At 28.9% G+C, this 11034-nt stretch overlaps 1 protein-coding gene across 1 annotated transcript in view; it reads left to right on the top strand.

Annotated features, from left to right (window-relative positions):
• Positions 1-5532: 5532 nt before the first annotated feature.
• The window catches only part of LOC107450977 (T-box transcription factor TBX3), a 21132-nt gene continuing 15630 nt past the window's right edge, over positions 5533-11034 (top strand). The window contains exon 1 of the mRNA XM_043043542.2: positions 5533-5799. The gene's annotated coding sequence lies outside the window, so the exon portion shown is untranslated. The remainder of the gene's footprint in view (positions 5800-11034) is intronic.

Genomic DNA, 11034 nt, shown 5'->3' with positions numbered 1-11034 from the left:
CCTTGAAGCTACCACTTTTAAAAAAGAATAAAAAAAAATATGAATTTTAAACTTAAATTTTATTAGCACATTTTTAGTTTTCCCACAGTTTTTAAATTTAGCAATTGCTAGTTATTAAATTATACTGGTTTTTGCATAGCTTATAAATGAAATATTTTTTATTCATAAATTTTTGCTCCAATTGTTGCACCAGATTAGCTAACCTATAAAAATGGTTGAAGTATTTATTTTCTACCTTTCATTACAAATTATATACTTTCTCACGGAAAAAAAATTAGCATTTTGGTCTTCATGAAAACAACCAATAATATAGTTAATATTATAATTATTTTTTACCAGTTTTACTATTTTTCGCCTTGACGTATAGTGCGCAACAAAACTAAACAGACCACCCTGAATAACTTTTGATTTAATAATCGGTTCTTCACGTTCTGGGACTCAATCTTAACGATTCAAGAGCGTGACATTAAATATGCTAATTAATTTGTGCAGACGATATTTTAAGTTACGAAACCAGATACAAAAAGGTACATTCTGAATAAAGATAACTTTTTTTTTCTGACGGATTCGAATTTCTGTCCCCCAAAATAAAGGGGGCAGCCGCAATGTGGTAAAAATGGTCCCAATACGGAAAGCGGTCCAAAGTTTGGATCCCTTAATTTAAATTTTACTTTTCGCGTATTTCGCCATATCTCTAAGCGAATTGAAAAATATGAGCACACATTTATAAGAGTCGTTTATCCAAATATAATCTCATGCAAAAAATACAGTTTATTATTTGTGCGTCATTTTTTATTATTTTACTTAATATTTGTCGAAAAAATTTTGATTTGCAAGGCATACATTTTTTTTACATCCTTTTAAAGAATATGGAAATAAGGCAACATATAAAATTTGGGGGAAATTGGTGAAATAGTTCCTGAGATATCTGATTTTTAAAATACGACTTATTAAACGTTTCTGTAAAGTACGTTTTCGTGACTGATTTCGTAACTTAAAATATCGTCTGCACTAATTAATTAGCATATTTAATATCACACTCTTGAACCACTTAGATTGAGTCCTAGAAAGTAAAGATCAGATAATTAGATCAAAAGTTATACAGGATAGTCCGTTTATTTTGTTTGCGCACTGTACAGTGCATTAAAAAAAGGGTTAATACCCTGAATAAGTATTGTTCTAACTATTCGATTATCACGTACTAGGACTCTACCTTATCGATTCGAAAGCCTAACCTTAAATTTATTAATTAATTGCTGTAAACAATATTTTAACCCTTTGCACTACGAGTACTTTAAAGTACTGTTTGAACTAATGCAAGCACTAAATTTTTTAATATACATTATTACAGTACTTTTGTTTTAGAATTTTAACTTTCCATGTTGGAAAAAAGGGTGAAAAAAGTATCAAAAATTCATTTTCTCTGAATAAACATGCTTTTTCTTAATGAGGGATTTTTGTTCATTAAAATAGGGGGTTTCTGAAATCTGGCTTTCACAATGGTTTAGTCAGGTGAGAAATTGAAAGTTTTAACTTCTTAATATTAATTTCCCCTTATTACGAATTTCGCTCGATCCCGTGCACTTTTAATAACAGTTCAGAAAATTTTAAACTCTGGAAACCCAAAGCTAATTTAATGTGAACAATAATAGGAATGCCAACTGCTCCGCCTGCTGGAATAGTTTTAATAAAGTGGTAGCAAATTATATCGTTAAAGAAAGGTAGTTACGCCTACTTTTTAATACAGTAACAGTAGTTTGATGCTCTAACGTTATATTTTATATGATACTTATAATTTTTGATATTAAGTAGTGAAAAATTACTTAAAATCAAAAATACTAAACTAAATGCAATTTAAATTTCGCTATCACTAGAAAATGCTATTTAACAAGGCGGAGCAAGTTGGCGTCAATAGCATACCTGCCAACTTTTAATCATTCTGATATTTTCCAGTGGTATTAAAATAGAATTAAAATTTAATTTTTAAGCCAGAAAATACGTTGTATTTGAAAAAGCTTAAGCTGACAACCATGATAGCAACGCATATCAATATGTACGCTTAATTTTTTTAAGTATAGTGGTGATCAAAATCATTTAAAAATTAAGTTTATAAAAGAAGAAAAAGTATATATTTACTACCACTTTAAATATAAAAATAAAATTTTACGCCAAGTACGTAAAAGTTGGCAGGTATGCAATAGTTTCCGATAGTTATTATTTTACTATTTTATTTATTAATATAGTAAAAAAAATTTTTTTGAGTGGTAATTCAAGTCAATTTTTACATCATTTTAAACTAGGCAAGCGTACATATACAATGATGCCAACTTGCTCCGGATAGCGAATAAATATTTTCGAGTGGTGGTTTATTAATTGTGATTCTTTGTTTAACCCCTAGGGGAAGGGGGGTTCGGAAAAGCATTCGTACAAAATCAGGATCAGGACGTAATTAAAGAAAAAACGGTAACTTAAATGTAGTCGTTTCTAATTTGATAGAATTACTTTGCTTTTACATTAATTATTGTTAGTTTAATCATATATATAATAAATGTTAAATCAAAGCATAACTAAATAGTTTTATTTTGAAATAAGTAATGGTGAATTAAATAAATCAAACAATTATAACTCCACCCACAAATAAACTGCTAAAGAATTACTTTGATTACCAGTTTTATCTTTTTACACTGGTTGATACGGTTTTATGCTGGCACGTATTTGTGACAGTCGGCGCGAAAGGGTTAATAAATTCAATTTATTAGATTGTTATCCCCCACTATTTCTAAATAATTCGTAGACTTATATATTCACCACTTTATTACTGTTACGTTATGTTAAACCTTTTAAAAAATTAGAAAAATTATTCAAATGTTTGCAAATTTTAGTTTGTAGTTACTTACTGTGTTTTAAACTATTTTGGCGTGTCCGGAGCAGTTGGCATCTCTGCATATACAGAATTTGAGCAAAATCGGTCAATTAGTTTCTCAGTTTATAAACTTATTACTTTTAATATATTTTTATTTATTTTATCCATCAAAAAGACTGGTCAACACACCATAACTTACACTAAATAGCTGTAAACTTTTCTTTTATCTGTTACAAAAATTGGTGATAATTTTTAGTCTGATATATAATGGCTTTCTTTCAACTAATTTTAAATAATGATGTATTGCGTTAATTAATTTAGAAAACGTGTGTTTTGTTTTGAATTTTAAATAGCCGTTATTTGTGGTTGTAACACTAATTAGGATTAATTTATGTTTCATTTTTTATGAAAAATATATATTTACAAATTCGACTAAAAATAGCAGAGTCTAAGGTAGATATCCAAATTTACAATCAATTATAAATTTATAACCAAAACCTAAAGTAAAATCAACTACTATTTAAAAATTAAAATACTTAATTCTGACATAATTATATACTTGGATAACTTTTGACATGATAAATGATGAATAATAACTGTTATTAAATGTCTCTAAGTATATAATTATCTTTTGAAATGATAGTAGATTTTCCCTTAATTTAGGTTAAGAAAAGTGTGACAGTTGTGGCATTGCTACATTGATTGACTCATTTATTTTTCCTTTATTTGTTTTTTTCGTAAACAGAAGTTCGATTAATCTTTTATCAAAAGCAGTTTTTTTTTAAATTTAAATGATTATAAATATATAAGCACTTCAATTAGAGGAAATGAAAGTTCGCGACAACAATGCTATATGTTTAAACAATATTATGCTTGAAGTCGTCCTATGTCTGTGTATTTATAAACGTTGTAAATATTAAGTTTAAAAGTTAAATTCTTTCACCTATCAAGACAAATCAATAACCCATACGTATATGTATGAGATATATATTAGTTTTGATATGGAAGTTTGGAGTGAGAGGTACCAGCTCAGGCGCTGTCCACATCGTCTGACCAGGGTCAAAATTAAGTGGCATTTCTACCATTGCCGTTAAAAGGTAGAACCTTAAGAATGGGGCTAAGAACTTGACCATGATGTTTAGGTGATTAAGATGATGCATAAAATATTTCAGTTAGGCAGTTACGCTTATAAGCTCTGCTCATAGTTGCTTAAATTTTAGAAAAAATCCTGATATCTTAATTAAAACTATACTAATATTTTGTTATAATAAGATATGTTTATAAAAGAAGAATCTAACTCATAAAAAAATGACCCCAAAAAAATATAAATAAAAGAATTTTTCAGAATAACTTTACTCATACCAGCAGACCATCATCATTCAAACAATGATTAGCTAATATATGCACGTGATTGTCAAAGTTATAGTCTGTTAGAAAACAAATTACTACTGGTGGTAGCTACATCTATGCTTAATGTAGAATTTTTTGTTTATTCACAAAATAATACATTTAGAAAGCCGTCGCGCCTCAATGGATAGAGCTCTCGCCTCCCAATAAGGTAATCCGCGTTAGCATTCCAGCGATGGCTGGTCGATACGAATTCCGCACCGGACTCGTGTCGATCACATTACTGATGTAAAATATCCTCGGTGGTAGACGGATAATGGGTTGAAGTCCCCTTGCCATGAAGTTTTTCTGTTTTCCTCTCCATGTAACACAAATGGGGGTTAGTTTCATCAAAAGGTTCACCATAAAGGCAAATTTCTCCCTATAATTGATCACGTAGTTCCCTTGTCTTCTGGATTGAGTTCAAAATTACAAGACTACAGAATTAAAAATTGAGTAGTAAACTCAATATTGGGCTTCTGTTCAACGAGATTGATAAAAAAAATGCAAAAAAGGATCCTTCGCACAAAAAAGATGGGCTAATCCAGTCCATACTTGACGCAAGCTGCTTATAGCTAATGATAAATTAAAATAATGCAAATTTTTGCATATTCGAAAAATAAAGTTACTTTTTAGAATTACTTTTTTTTTTAAATTTGCTAATTACAATAACTTGATAAACAATAATAGCATTTCTTATGCCTGTATTAGATTCAATTAAACAATGGTTATTTAGGTACTTTTTGCGATTAATTTTTAATAATAATACAAATATATTTTAATAAATATACATATTTTATTTATCAACACAATATTTACTAACCATAACTCAAATTATCACTTTTGTTTATAAGCATTAATTATTCTGTAACTTAATTTAAACAATGAAATATTAAATTTATTCCCTAACAATGGTCTAGAGATAGGCTTAGTATTGTCTTGTTATACGACCCTTCAATGCCAATTCAGTTATTATTTTACGAAATTACGATCAAGGCAGAAGGTTACTTAGAATCTAGAAAAGGACATTAGTCATTTTTCCTTTTCTCAAATCAAGCTTACAACAGATTCTCAAAATCCGATAGCTCGTCATCTAATCCATGAACTCAAAAATACCAGAACAAAACAACTACTATTACTCTTCTTGAAAAAACTAACGCTCACCGCTAGATGTCACTAGCTATCGAGAAGTTTATCAGTTAACTCCACCTCATTATTTCTAGCTTTTCTATTGGCTGAAGACCTGGCGATGAACACGACTCCCGGCGCCAGACATCCCATCTTCAGGCGCCTACAGCGAGGGTGGAATAGTGGGGGCAACACCACCGTCTCTACAGAGCCCACCCTAGCGGTTATAGTGGAATCACTGCTTGGAATATATGGTTGAAGGAGGTTGTTGTGCTTACTTGCTGCTGCTTCTTTTCAACTGTTATTTTTTTCTCCTTCAATTTTTGAATTCATGTTTTTAGAAACAGTGCGCGTTTGTTTCCGAAGCCTTACTGGAAATTACTTCTGAGAAAGTGTTCCAATCATTTCGTTGTTTCTAAAAGGTAAGTTGTGTTGAGTTGTATTAAGCAATTATTTAAATATCTTTGCGGTTAAACTGAATATGAAAAACAAAGGTTGTTTGTAAATAAATAAAAATCCTATGCATTAAAGAAAAGGCTAAATATCTAATGACTTGTTTGTTACTGCTTTTACTTATAATTTAAGAAGATGATTTTTGAATTTTATTTATTTCATTAATCTTTTTGGAAACTATTGTTGGTAATTAATATTATTAGTAATAAGTATTATTAGTAATATCAGATGGTGTGAAATGCAACATTATGAAAAATATAGTAGTAATAACATTATTGATCAGTATATATTATTAATTAGTATTATTTATCAGTATATCAATGTATATTATTAATCTATATATTTTCATTAATGCAATTAAATAATTTTACATAAAATTTCTGTTTACAAATAAAAACCAACTCCTATGTCTTGCTTATGATTCACTCGGTTGATCAACAGATTTTAACTTAAGAAAAAGTTCATATCACATATTTAGTACTATCTTGACATATTTTGCGATTGTATTTAGCCATTAATTTATCTTAATTTTCCTGACATTTTTTTTTGCTTTCTTATAAATTAAAAATAATAATAATTAATTAATTATTGTTTTTATAACAACTGCTTACGATAGATAAGCTATTAAGAAAATATAAGGAAAAAAAAGTTGAAACAAGTTTTTGTTAGTTTAGTTTTTTATTTGTAAGATGTGTACACTACATTTTACTGAGTGACGATAAATAAAATAATTTAAAGTTTTTTGTTTATGCCAAGTCTGCGTATTATGATACGCAAGAAGAAAAAATCTAAAGCGTATTTAAATTTTTTTTATTGAAAGACTTTTATGAGTAACGAAAATTTTTATTTATATACTTACTTGTTAGTCTACCCATTGCAAACTTGATATTCCACATATGAGAGAATAAAGATTCAGTTCAAATTTTATTGTAAGAATAAAATTACTTTCATAAGACTGAAATCAGTAAACGTAGATTGTGATGAAAAAAATATGAAATAGCTTTTATTACCAAGTTCCGAAATAAATGAACTACAATTTAATATATATATACATAATTGTAGTTATACAGTGGAACCCGTTTAAAAAGTTCCCTTTTAAGAAGTTTTCCCGCGTAAGAAGTTATTTTTTAANTGAAATAGCTTTTATTACCAAGTTCCGAAATAAATGAACTACAATTTAATATATATATACATAATTGTAGTTATATATACAGTTATAGTTATATTGTAGTAGTATAATTGTAGTTATATATATTTATATATTCAAAAAGTAAAAAGTGTTTATTGATTATGAATAAATAATGTTTAGTAATATAATTCACAGCATTCACACTTCGTTAATAAATTGGCCTCAAGCAAATCTGCAACACTCAAAGAAAAACTAAGTAATTAAACTCTTTCTGAAGATTTTAAATCAAAACAACTCTTTTTACGAATGGTAACTTTCTTATCATTTGCATTAATCTTGGACACATTTGAGTCAGAATTTAAAATATAGCTATGTCCTTAGAATGAATGATGCATAAATCTTTTTTAACATTTCATATTATATGAACTTTTATTTAATTGAAAAAGTAATAAAAAAAGTTACAGGTAGTATTTGCACACGCTAAAATTTTTTTAATTAGTTTGTAGATAAGGACTATCTTCTTAATCATGGCTAGTAATTAAACAGATACTTAATTTGATAAAATATCTAATTAATAATATTTCAAATTTGCTACCACTTTTTTCATATCAGTACTTTTCTTATTACGGTAGTCTATTACATACCTGCCAACTTTTAATCCCTTCCATTATAATTTTTCCCAGTGGTATTAAAATGGAATTAAAACTTCAATTATAAGCAAACAAATACGTTGCATTTGAAAAAACTTAAGTTGACAACCATGATAGTAACGCATATTAATATATGTGCTTAATTTTTGTAAGAATAGTGGTGATCAAAATCATTTAAAAATTAAATTCATAAAAGAAAAAATAGTATATATTTACTTCCACTTTAAATATGAAAATAAAATCCTCCGGAAAATCCGGAAGAGTTAGCAAATATGCTATTAGTAATACAAAAGTGTGCCGGCATTTCATACATATCTAAGCCTGTTACGTAAACATACCAGCCAACTTATAAACTTTAAAAGAAGGTGTTTTCCTAGTGGTAGATTGAAATCTATTAATTTAAGAAAGTATGTTGGTTTTGAGTTGAAATATATCTAACAAATAAAAACACTTTTAGAGAAGAGGATGCTGGGTATTTATTGTTGCTAACTCGGTATTGGGTGAGAAGCGCCACCAACCGATTTATCTGGACTGTGTAGACATGTAATAATCTGATACTGAGAACTATGAGACAGCTAGCAAGCCTACCATATATATGTTTTAATTATTCAAATGTAATGGTCGTCACAATTACTTTAAACTGTAATTATTTATTGAGATTATTAAGGAGATTATACAATTTTGACACCACATTGAATATAAAAATAAAATCATTCGGGAATACCGGAAGATTTGGCAAGTATGCATACTCCAGAGATGCCAACTTGTTCCGTACAGCGGATAAATCGCGTGGTAGTCTTTTAATATGTGTTTTTTATTTAAAAATTCGATTTATAGGGTTTTTAATCACCACTACATCCAAAAAAATTCGAAGGCTCATGCGATACGCCACCTTGTTGCAATTACGCCATGTTGAGGTTTTTAAAAAGCTGGTAAAATTATCCGAAATCCTGCAAATTTTGTTTGTAGATCTCTACCGTTATTTAAAATATCTCTGCATGCACCAAATAGTGACTTTCTTCCGTTGACTACACTTCAGCTTCAAAATGAGATTCTCTTTTATTATGGGGATATGCAATCTTATATGTATAAGATGATATTAATAATAATTCAATTTTTTTAAGAAATATTCAATATTTTTTTAAAAATAAAATAGTGGTAGAAAAATGATTTTATTACTATGTAAAATGTACTAAGGAGAGTCAGTAGTGTATATATCAATAATGCTAAAACTTATCTTTTTCATTGCATCTTTTCTAAGAAACTATGATATCGCTTCGAAATTTTTGGGAGATATTTGAGATCACATCAGTTGTATTTTGTAATAATGTTATAATGAACAGGAATACTTGTTAAGAACGATTTTTGCACAAAAATTATGAAACTTTTTAAAAGTTTTCTGTTCATAATTTTTAAACAAAAATTTCGGCTAAAGATATGTATTAACAGTTATCACAGTGCAAATATGTATATGTAAATATTCCTTGAAAAAAAAAAAAACGGAAACAATGTTTGGCTTAGATGCTGAAAAAAGTTACATCGAAAAAGATACGTTTTAGCATTATTAGTATATGCCCTACCAACCCCCCTTAATAATTTGCTCTTGTAACTAAACTTTATGCATACACGGTTAGTAACGACTTTATGTAAGGTCGCTAAGTGTTAAAACGTTATTGTGCAAAATGTGGGTTTTGTCTAGTAAACACTTAGTGATGGCATCCTTTTTTCCAATGGCTTTTCACACCCGTATATATTTTCTTTAAATTTAATGTTTTTTAACTGTAAAGAATTACTTAAAGCATCTCCATTTTTCTCATTTTTGCTGCAAATTTAAAAAAAAAAAAATCATTTTTGATCGTAGCAACCCTGATATTTTACTGCAACCTTACTTAAACTTACATACTATTATTAGTTAAATGCAGAAATAGTACTTGCACCTAAAAATGTAAAAAGTTATAGAAATAAGTTTAAATCGAAAATTTTCTCAGCTGTTATTTTTATAACAATCTGAAATAAATAAATAGGAAAACTTCTCTACACGTAATCTTATTTGTTGTTTACAGCTTTTTAATGAATACCACTTTTTGCCTTTCTTGGCAAATAGGCCAAGACAGTAAGCATGAAAAAGTTAAATTGATAAACATTAATTAAAGTTAATAAGGTTGCATTTCTTCGCTATTGACAAATATATATATATATATATATATGCTATTGTGTGTGTGTGTCAATCACTTTTACTACCACTTTAAAAAAAAAATTCCAGACGGTCGGAACCCTGCAATACTAAACGATATGGTACTTTCGCAATATAGTATTTCGTAACTGACAATTTCTACTCTTTCTGGAAATGATTTTAAAAGTAATAGTGAAGAGAAAATTAATTCAATTTGAGAATAAAAAAAAAAAAACATTTCTAAATTAAAACACAGGATTATTTGATTATCACACACTTATATCTAGAACCTTTAATAGTAACAATATAATAATAATATGTGTATACATGCCTGCCAACTTTCACTCTTTCGGAGAATGGATTTTCAAACTGGTAGTAAAACAATTACCGAAAAACTATCTTACTCAAAAATATATTTAAATAAGAATAGATTTCTATTTTGACCAGGTTTAAATTCTCGCTATCGTAAAGTCAAAAATCTATAAGCCAACCGAGTGATCCTAAACAAGACGATACATTAAAAGCAAACAGTTATTTGATGTGAAATTGTTATTTTGCTATTCACTATCTCGTTCAACTGCGGAAACTAAATAGTAGTTGGTTCATCGGAGTACCTGGCCAAAAAGGCCACCTCTGTAAATGATATGATTACAGACTGAATCAAAGGCCATTGATGTCGAAATTATTTGGGTTAGTAAACTTAATGTTAGGTAGTTAAATAATATTGTGGAAAAAGAAGATAACACAGAGAGGTAATAACATAAACAAACAAATGAAGTCAATATTTTATTTTATATCATTTACTTATTATTTTTTTATTTATAATTATTAACAAATAATCAGTTAGTGGTTAACAAATAATCAGTTAGTGTACCCATTTTTTAAAATAGTCACCACGAGATCACTGCTAATGGCCGGCCAGGTGGCCGAGCGGTTAGCGTGCCTGACTGCGAAGCCAATGGCTGCGGGTTCGAATCCCGCTCTGGGCATGGATGTTTCTCTCTGTGCTGTCCTCTGTTGTGTGTGATGTGTGAATGTGGCCCACCCTATGAACGGGTTTGTGGCAGTGTGGCGTGGGTAATGTTGCTCGCCTCCGTGACTTAGGTTCACAGGTGCCCACTGGGTAACGCTAAATGAGCAACACTTCCGGCATCTTCCGAGGCGAAGAACGAGAGTTCAAGTGCCTGCCGTTATTTAAAAAAAAAAAAAAAAAAAAAAAAAAAAAAAAAAAAAAAAAAAAAAAAAAAAAAAA

Source organism: Parasteatoda tepidariorum, chromosome 6 (genome assembly GCF_043381705.1).
Source record: "Parasteatoda tepidariorum isolate YZ-2023 chromosome 6, CAS_Ptep_4.0, whole genome shotgun sequence".
NCBI lineage: Eukaryota > Metazoa > Arthropoda > Arachnida > Araneae > Theridiidae > Parasteatoda > Parasteatoda tepidariorum.
The sequence above is the reverse complement of the archived record's forward strand: the minus strand, read 5'-3'. Positions and strand labels throughout refer to the sequence as shown.